At 33.8% G+C, this 10,394-nt stretch overlaps 1 long non-coding RNA gene across 1 annotated transcript; it reads left to right on the top strand.

Annotated features, from left to right (window-relative positions):
- The first annotated feature begins 6,218 nt into the window (after nucleotides 1-6,218).
- On the top strand, nucleotides 6,219-8,370 carry LOC120194968. The gene is made up of 3 exons (XR_005523021.1): nucleotides 6,219-6,289; nucleotides 7,436-7,528; nucleotides 8,329-8,370. It is a non-coding gene; the product is annotated as an uncharacterized LOC120194968 (long non-coding RNA).
- Nucleotides 8,371-10,394: the final 2,024 nt, after the last annotated feature.

The raw sequence follows: 10,394 nt of genomic DNA, 5'->3' as shown, positions 1-10,394 counted from the left end.
TTGGTTAGATGCCAATTTTTGGGAGTTTAGCACAGACGCCTCTGAGGATGAGGTTAAGATGTATGCACGGGCATGCATACTGCAGTTGATAGGAGGGTTGCTGATGCCGGATAAATCGCGCAACTTAGTTCACTGCATGTGGTTGCGACATCTTAGCGACTTTCGTCTCGCCGGATCATTCAGTTGGGGCTCGGCAGTTTTGGCTTTGCTGTACAGGGAGATGTGTGGAGCCACTGACTACAGACGTAATGCTATCGGCGGATGTCTCCTGCTGCTGCAGTCTTGGGCATGATATCGATTGCCCTTTTTATGTCCTGTTGTGAAGAACCCATTCGTATTTCCACTACTTCTGAGGTAAATATAAAACTAATTTTGTATATTAATAATTTTATACAGCATATAACAAATTTTTTTCCTTGAATAGGTGGTCTACTGATAAGAAAAATCATCAGGAGCTACTTGATGATTTAGAAAAAATTAGGGTGCTAATCGATCAGAAGGCTGGCACACATGTATGAATTTTAATGTTTAAAAATCGATTTTAGATTATAGTTATATAATTAGATTATTATTTTGATAAAAATTATATATTATTTGTTTTAGTTTGAATGGGTGTCATATTCTACTGATGATGTGAGGGCGGTGATCCCACCTGAGTTGAGGGGTACATCAGATGTTTGGATGACGATGGTCCCTCTGATATGTTATGCGACCGTCGAGTGGCACTCCACTGATCACGTTCTCCGGCAATTTGGTTGTTTTCAACCAATTCTGGAAGTACCTCGCAATATGGACGAGTTGCGTAGCTTAGATAGACGCGACAAGATAGATACAGATTGGCTGGTGAGGCATCATGGGTGGGTCGTATTGTGGGAGGATCGACATCGGCGTCTTTCCCGTAGAGAGCCCATTTTTGATGACCTCTTGATGTATGCTGAGGATTATTATGAGTGGTTCAACAGTAAAGGAAAACTGTTTCTACTACCCAAGGATGCACGAGGGCAGACCTTTCCACGACGTCGACAGAGACGTTCACCGACACAGCACCATCGTCCCCCGACTCGTGGACAGAGAGCAAGTGTTTCTGGTTCATCCTCAGCTGCTTTCACTTAATTGACGCTTACCCATGCACACAATTAATTGACGCTCATCATTCTTCTTGTACCTTCCATGATAGTTCGCAGTAATGTGTCGGAGACAATACCTATATTGGATAAAGGGTGGTTGCCACATTGGACCCAAAGACTCCATTGCTGCTTTGATCCCAGCTTCGCGATCTGAAATGACACAAATTTTTTCCCTCGTGATAAAATGTGCACGTAAATTTCGGAGAAAAAAAGCCCAAGAATATGTATCTTCTCCTTCGACAAGAGCAAAAGCAACTGGAAGAATGTTGCGATTGCCATCTTAGACAACTGCCAATAATAAAACTTGCTTGTATTTTCCATACAAGAAAGTCCCGTCGATCTGGACCACAAGCTTGCAGTATTTGGCAACATTAACGCACTGTGGGTAACTCCAAAAAACCCGGTAGAATTGGCATCGATCGCGAAGAACTCGATCATTATGGTATGCATAGGAGGTTTCGAAGTCCACAATTATCCCAGGATTCAACGTCCGCACCAGCCTAAACCAACCTGGAAGTTCGTTGTAAGATGCATCACATTCGCCATGAAGTTTGACAATGGCATTTTGTTTTGCCAACCAAGCTTTTTTATAGGAGACGGTGTACCCATACTGTGATTGTATAGCTGAAATCAACACTGCAACAGCTATATGAGAGCTTGCTTTTACCATTGGCATGATGGCTTGGCATATCACTTCAGAGTCTAAGTTCGGATGATCTTGGTTGACCCCTCCAGCACAACATGTATGAGGACCGTTGTATACTGTTAGTTCCCATATGTTGTTTTTCCTCTTCATTTTCGATACGCGAACCATCCAATTGCATCTGTTTTCGCGTCAGGCACAATATCATACATATTTTTTGGTCGTCGATCGGTTGACTCTGGATTGAACAGAATTACGGATATTGTACTTTTTGATAGCCATCATCGCTTCTTCTTTGCTTGAAAACTCCATGCCTAAAGATAACTCACCATTATTTATTGATGAGTAATATCCATAGTCACCGAGATGCGACATATCCGTAAATTCTGGCCCGTACATTACACCATAATCAGCTTCATACATGTGTGCAGGAGGGTCAGTTTGTGCCACATTTCCTGGAACTTCATCATCATCGAAATTGAATTGCGGTGATTCTGGGTGAATGAATAGTCCAGTCTCAGCACCATCTGCACCAGGCTCACGAAGCGGTTCTTCTGGTGGAGATGATGGTTCATCCATGTTCTCTACATTTAGGTCGAAGAACCTACTACTTGCACGCCTTCCCCTTGAACTGGAAGACATATCGACATTGAGATCAAAAAAGCTCGCAGTCGAATGCCTCCCCCTGGAGCTTGAACCCATCGTGTCATATAGAAACTGCACAGATGGTTGCGTCGATGGCATCTCCATATGGTCAAAGAAATTTGCAGATGAATGCCTTCCCCTTGAACTGGACGCTGTGTTGCCATATGGATTGTTCGTGGACCCACCTCGATACATATCGTAAGGAGTTGCGGATGAATGTCTCCCCATTATGGCATTAAAATCATTACACATTATTGTAGTCGGGCTGTCAACTTTATCAACTTGTTCAGCCAGCCCATAGTGTGAGCTTAAAGATTGACCCCGAACAACACGCACTTGAACAAAATGTGCATACATCTCAATAGCGACGTATGAATAATTACTTTGAGCTTCAACCATCATTTGAACATCATCATTGTTCGAAAGTTCGAACGCTGTATAAGTTAATGGAAACAATGATGTTGGAAATCTGTAATGCAACGACGACATTCTTCTGTTACTTCCAACATGAATATTCCTCGAAATATTCGTTATTAGCTCCTCAAGAGTTTTGTTTCTCTTGAATAATATTTTAACACGCTCATTTGATACGAAAACAACGTCGGTTTCATCTTCTCGAATTTCACCATCATAATAAACAATAGCTGAAAGACGCGCCATTCTTTGAGTTTAAAAGTGCGGCAATATTATATCTGCAAAAAAAACTTAAACAAACCTGATTAAATAAATTATATATGAACGAAAATATAACACAATAAATTTTTTACACATCAACGTAAATAATTTAAATAATATAATTTTATATTATTACCTGTACCGCAAAATTATTTCGACGTATGCTCCCGCTTTTCAAATTTACAAACATAAAAATTAATTGAAAATAATTAGTATAATATTTTTTCAAATAATAATAATAAACAATAAGTATAATTAAAAAATTATAACAAAATTATCTTATAACGAAAAATCGCACGAATTTCTAAATCAAATTTGAGAAGATTGCGAGAATTATTACTCGTTGACAGAATTGTTGTATTAATTTATAAGAGATGAAAGATGCGAGGAGATGTGAGCCGGATGAGTATATTTATAAGCATATAAGGCACGGTATCTGCACAGCGCTATTTGTAATTATTCAGATAAAAGATATAGTGCGGATCAGGGACCACGTTAAATATAATTTTGGTACAGCGTATAGCGCGGCCCCTGATCCGCGCTATACCCCTACGTGGCGTATAGCGCGGATCAAGGGGCGCGCTATATTCACGTGGCGCCAGATCACCATATATCGCGGGGCAGGGGACGCGCTATACCCACGTGACGCCAAATCAGCATATAGCGCGGTGCAGGGGACGCTTTTCTGCTAAGGGTGTTAGATCGAGAAATATAATATGACCGGTATTAGATTAATAATAATACCGATCACCGGTACCGGTGATATACCGAGAAAATAGCCAAGAAAGAGATGTTTTTTTAAAAATTGGAATCTGTGATTCCTTCCCTTCTTTCCAAGGGATTTATGAAATGAAACATAAAATGGGGGTTTTCACCTTTGGAGAGATTCAAAGGAAACAGGGGAGGGGAAGATTTGGGCAAAGAATATTTAAGGTTTTTACAAGGATAGTTTTATTCAATTTCTGGAAAAATACTCGAAAAAGAATAATTCATAAAAGAATGGGTCAAACATTAAAAGAAAATGTCTCCTTTTGGTAATTACGAATCGACTTCACTGTTTATTTCTAATTTTTAAATAAAAAATTCAAGCACAGTGAAACTAATAGAGTTGGGCCTACAGACATGCAGTGGGCATAGACAATGAAGTTGGTATTTAATATGATCAACTTCACTGTGCTCAATTTTTTTATTTTATTTTAAGGAAACAAAATGAACAATAAAGTTGGTTTGTAATCGAGGTTTTACTGTACATCAGTTTAATATAAGATTAAAGAAATATGTGATCTAAAATGTTATAAATAAATATAATATTTTAATTTACATACAACTTAAAATATTAATTTTTTTGGGTGCAAATCTTATTCGTAACATTTTAGGTTACAACCGAAAATATTATATTTTTATAATATTTTCGGTTAAACTAAAAATATTAAAAAGAAGTTAACATTTTAAGTTACACGCATTCTAAAATATTATATTATTTATAATATTTTAGATCACATATTTTTTTAACTTTATTTTAAGTGTTTAAGTTGTTATACCGTAAAATCAGTAACTTGGTCGACTTCATACAATAGATTGAAAAGTACAAACGAGTGTACAGTATTTTCAAATTTTTAAAAAAAAATCAAATACAATATCTGAATAGTTTTGCCTTACATCATAGATCTAATCAAAATACATATATACAAGAAAAAGAACTGAACATTCATCAATAAAAGGAGTGACGACGAACATATCTTTGAATAAAAAAAATACAAGATAAAATAAAAATATTGTTTTCTTATAAAAAAAACTTATTATTAATTTTAAAATAAAATTAAAAAATCTTAAGGTTAAATTATACAATTGGTCATGCAACTTTCATAAATTTCCATTTAATAACAAATAAATGTATAAATTATGCACAGATATTAAAAATCAATTTTCATTTTAGTTTACCACGTTAAATTGAGTATTTTTTGTTTTGAAGTTTTTCAATCATATTAGATCTTATATTTTTTAATTTATTTTTGTTGTTATTTTAGTCACTAGCATCTTTACTCTAATAAATAATTAAAATATTGTTTTTATATGATATCTGAGTTACATAAACCTTCAATTTGAATGAAACGTGCAGTTAAACATGTTTGCATATTAAATTACTTATTTGATATTTCACTTATTTTTATTTCTTTTTTTATCATCAAAATAATTTTCTAAAAATTAAGTTAAAAGTAATTAAATAATCAAAATAGAAATACGAAAATAAATGGGATGAAATATGTGTTGGGGTATTGCCATATTGCTTTGTAAGGTACCCCCGTTTTTTGGGTTCCTAGTTGGCTGTAGCAGGTATCCTGTTTTTCTTGGATAAATATACACAAACAAACTATTTCAAAAATAAATAAATAAATAAATAAATGGGATGAAAAAGAAAACGAAGGTGTGTGAGTAATCATTAATGGTTACAGTCTCCTCCAAAATTATTAGATGATCTTAGCTCACCATGTCATTTATGGTTCCGGTTAATAATAATTTTCTATCTAATTTTTTATGTAATACCCAAAAATTTGACCAGTGACTAAAATGTAAGTTTTGAAAGTTTAGTGGTTAAAGTATAAACTTTGAAAAATATAGGGACTAAAATTTGTAATTTTTAAAAGTTATATATTTTAGTCCGTAAATGAACAGTTTGGCCGAAAACAAAGATTTTAGCGGTAATCATATTTTCGGTACGAGATTTGTTTTAAAGGCTATAAAGCGGTAAAGTTCGGTATTAAATCGGATAATCAGATCTAATCAAAATTTCACAAAAATATGAAGGATGCTTGATAAAGGTTGGAAATATTATTTATATATTTTAGAAAAGTGAAATTTAACATGGATCAATGAAATTAAGGTCGATTTTTCATATTAAGCCAAAATTTTAAAATTAAGTGACTAAATTGCAAATTTTAAAAATTACAAGGACAAATATGAAAAATTAAAATTTAGATATTTTTTGAATTTGATGAGGTAATTGATGATGTCATAAGTGCCATGGAAGAAATTATTAAGTTTTATTAGGGATAAAATGGTAAAGTGAATTAAATGAATTTTAATTTCATTTTATTATGTAGTGACAAGTGTATTAAAGGATGATGTTTAGTAAATTGAAGAAAAGAGAAAAGCTCAGCTTCTTCTTCTCCAGAGTGACCGAAACTTTAAGCTCAAAAAGGTAAGAACTCTAGTTTTATTTTTGGTATATTTTTACTAGAATTTTATGTTAGGTTATTAAGGATAAATAATCTACATAAAATTCTCTTTCATTTGACATAAATATTGTTATGGTTTAGGTTTAAATTCATCTTGAGTTGATGAAGAGGATGTTAATTTCTTGTGTTTTAGGGATTATGAAGAGTTAAGTGATTTTAAAGAATTGATTGTAAGGATTGATGAAGAATTTAAGGATGAAGTTAATGAAAACAGTTTAGATTTTGAATTTGGCAGTGAGTTTGAAAATTCACCAGAAATTCTATAAAAATGATTAGAAAGTGATTTTTATATATTTTTTTCGTATATCAATCTAGTTTCGTTTAAAACAAACGGGGATCAGTTTCAAGGTGTATAAAAAAATATATGAATTTTTAACCGAGGAAATGTCATAAAAACGGGCAGCAGATTCTGCACAAAACAGATTCTGTCGGTCAACTTTAAAAATTCACCATAAATTGTACATATTGAATTAGAAGGAGTTCTTTATATGGATAGATTCGTATTCGAGTCTAGTTTTCAATGGAAGAAACGGAATCAAATTCCAGTGTGTACATAAATACAGAATATTGATTCTTCAAAGATAGCACAAGTTGTCTGAATATGGAAATTTGTAGAATTTAAGTTGAAATGGATTAGAAGATGAAGAATAATATAAATGTTGAATATATTTTTGGATGCTTGGAATTGAAGTTAAATGGCAAGATACCATTTTGAATAAATTGGAAATGTTGAGAATAATTCTAAAATAATTCATTCTAATGGTTAGATGGTGGAATTCGAAAGGTTCCAAAACTTTGGGGACTTGTTTACAAGTTCTTAAATGAAGAGGTATTATTTGGGTATTTTATTCAAGTTCTGGAATTTTAGTAATTAATGTAAAATTATCATAATGGCGAAGGACCATTATGAATTAAAGGAAAAGTTGAGTTGAATTCTAGAAAGAATTTAAAATATGTGGTTTGACGTTATAATGGAGTTATGATTTAGGTTGATATCGATTTAGTTATCGATTTTATTTTATAGATTCTCAAATGTAAAAAATGAGCTTATGTTAGAACGATACTAATATGTAGTTTAAACATTTTGTGTTATAATTTCGTATTGTCAGATTTCAATAAAACTAGTAATCCGAACAATCTGAAAGGAAAGGACAAAGCTTGTGACTAGTATTATTGTATACAAGTTCTTAAGTGAGGCAAAGGTGAGTGCAATTTATTTATTTAATTATTTTGATCGAGGACGACTTGCGATAAGTCAACCTCACCTTATTTATTTCAAAGATATGAATTATGTTTTGATTATGAAATTATATCCATAATTTCTTTAACAAGTTTTATGAAAGTTTTTGGACATGAACTGTCCATGTCACATTTTAAGAATGTGAATTAAATATATTTTCGACTCTGATATGATGTTTATCAAATGGTTAAGAAATGAACTAAAAGCCCATTGTATGTTATATTGAGAGTCAAAGGTACAATTGACATGTCATGAGGTGGAGTGATTATCTGTTCTAATTTTGATATACTGTGGTGTACCGGAGTGTACACTAGTATATATATATTATGATCTGAATGCACCTGGTGTGCATATTGTTATTTCCGATGTGATAGCACTATGTGTGCTTATCTGTTCCGACTGATGATCTGATATCTGTATTGCGCACACTCGTCTGACTCACGTATCTTATATTCTCTTAAAATATACTTTGGGCTATAAAAATGAAATAAGAAAGTTATGAAAAGTGTCTGACTACAAAGAATTATGAACTGATTATTCTGTCTGATCCGATTATTTATGATCTTGTGAAAATTATCAGATGATTATTTTCAGGTTTATTATAAAGTTCAACATGAGATATCTGGTTTGAATATTCTGAAGAATTTCAGTCTGTATTATTTTAATGATTTTATATATTTTGATATTTTATTTAATTATTCTCACCTTTAGTGTTACTGCCTCACTAAGTTATACTTAGCGCGTGATGATTTTCATGCGTAGGTTCTAGTAAGGATAAGTACGATCGGTAAGGAGCTATCGGAGCATCTTTTGGAAAGACATACATATCATTAGTATCAGTAAGACATCTATGATGTTCCTTTTGACTTATAGTGGCATGTATAATTTTGTCAATAGTTTCTAATTATCGTATTTATTTTAAATAAATTATAATAGTAAACTAGAACTATTTTAGTTTATTTTACTTAGTTTAGTTTTATTGGTAACTATGCATGACAAGAATTTATTACATTATTATGTTTTTAAAAGGTTTTATGAAAAGACATGGTTTAGTAAAATTACTGAATAAATAATGAATTTATTTTCCTGTAATAAAGAAATAAATTATAATCTGAAATATACTTTAAAATAGATTTTTTTTAAAGTTAGAACAAGAGTATTTTCAAAGAAACAAATTTTTACGGAAATTTCAGTTCAATAAATATTTTCAGTTTGATGTGACATCGTTAACTCGTATATCGAGACATATACGGGTTAAAGGTGTTACATTTATTGGTATCAGAGCTATAGATTTAGCCGATTCTCGGCCTAAATCGAGCCTATAATATGTCGAAAATATGCACATGCCACTAGGATGTCGAAATTACTGATATGGTATGGTATGATGATTTTTATTTATGATGTTGCTCCTTACTAACGTAAATTTGTGCTTTTGTTTAGATGTCGGGTTCGGAAGACATAAGACAGGCCACCGGACAAGATGTTCCCTAGGGAACTGGTAGTGGGAGTAGTAACGAAGTAGAGCACGTACCTCAACGTCAGGGAGAACATGTACATCAAGGAGTACCCACTCCAGATCAGGGAACTTTCTTACAAGCTCTAGAGGCTATATTGGCTCGACGGCGGCAGCACCTCCTTTTCCTCCGCCTCCACCTCTTCCTCCAACTCCGAGAATATCGGTTCCGAAAGAATTAAAAAGCTTAGGAGCTGTAGAATTTAAAGGCGAAGCAAACGAAGGCCAAGTAGAAGCAGATATGTGGTTGAATGATGTGAAAATAATGATGGGCAGTATTCACTATTCCGATGATAAAAGATTAGAGGGAGTAGTTTTATTATTACGAGGTCAGGCTCGTATATGGTGGACGAACGTGACGACACGTGTTCCTCCAGATCAGATCATATGGCGTTTTTTCTTAGAATCATTTCAGAAGAAGTATATTGGAGAGCAATTTATTGCTCAGATGAAGCATGATTTCTTTAATCTGATTCAGGGTGGTAAATCGGTGTACGATTATGAATGTAAGTTTAATAAACTTGCTCGATATGCCTCAGAGATTATTCCCACTGAAAGAGACATATGTCAGAAATTTATTCGAGGTCTTCGTCCCAGACTCAAGGAACTTCTGTTGGCTGCAAACTTGACCACTTTTCAGGAAGTAGTGAACAAAGCAAAAGATTTGGAAATGGCACAAAATGAGAATTTTCTGATAGAGCAGAGACGACAATCTAAAAGATCCGGAGCATCATCATTTTTTTAGTCTAAAAGAGGTCGAGGTTTCGGTTATCGATATCAAAATAAAACTGAAAGTGGTGCTTCTAGTCGTAAAGGATTTGAGGAAAAAGAAAAAGGCCGATAGACTCATATGACAGTTTCAGGAGCCAGTAGATCAGCTCGATCACAGGATCAGATATTGCCATGTCAGTATTGCGGTAAAAATCACCCTGGAGTTTGTAGAATGAAGACTGGAGCTTGTTTCCGTTGTGGAGATACCAATCACTTTGTCAGAGATTGCCCTTTAATTGGGGAGAGACCAGTGCAGACAGAAAGGTCTGTAGCAGTATCTCAGAGAGGCAGTAGAGGCAGAGGTAGAGGGAGGGGATATTATGAGACAGTCTCCCAGTCTGACGTTCGTGCTCCAGCGAGAATTTATAACATCAAGACTAATGATGATCGTGACGACCCAGAGATCATAGCAGGTACTTTCTATATTTATGATGAGCATGTATTTGTTTTGATTGATCCGGGTTCTACGCGTTCCTATGTTAGCTCGGAATTAGTTAAAAATAAGAATATTCCGTTAGAACCCATCAATAGTGATATGATAGCT

The sequence above is a fragment of the Hibiscus syriacus genome, unplaced genomic scaffold (genome assembly GCF_006381635.1).
Source record: "Hibiscus syriacus cultivar Baekdansim isolate YM2019G1 unplaced genomic scaffold, ASM638163v2 tig00117005_pilon, whole genome shotgun sequence".
Taxonomy (NCBI): Eukaryota; Viridiplantae; Streptophyta; class Magnoliopsida; order Malvales; family Malvaceae; genus Hibiscus; species Hibiscus syriacus.
The sequence above is the reverse complement of the archived record's forward strand: the minus strand, read 5'-3'. Positions and strand labels throughout refer to the sequence as shown.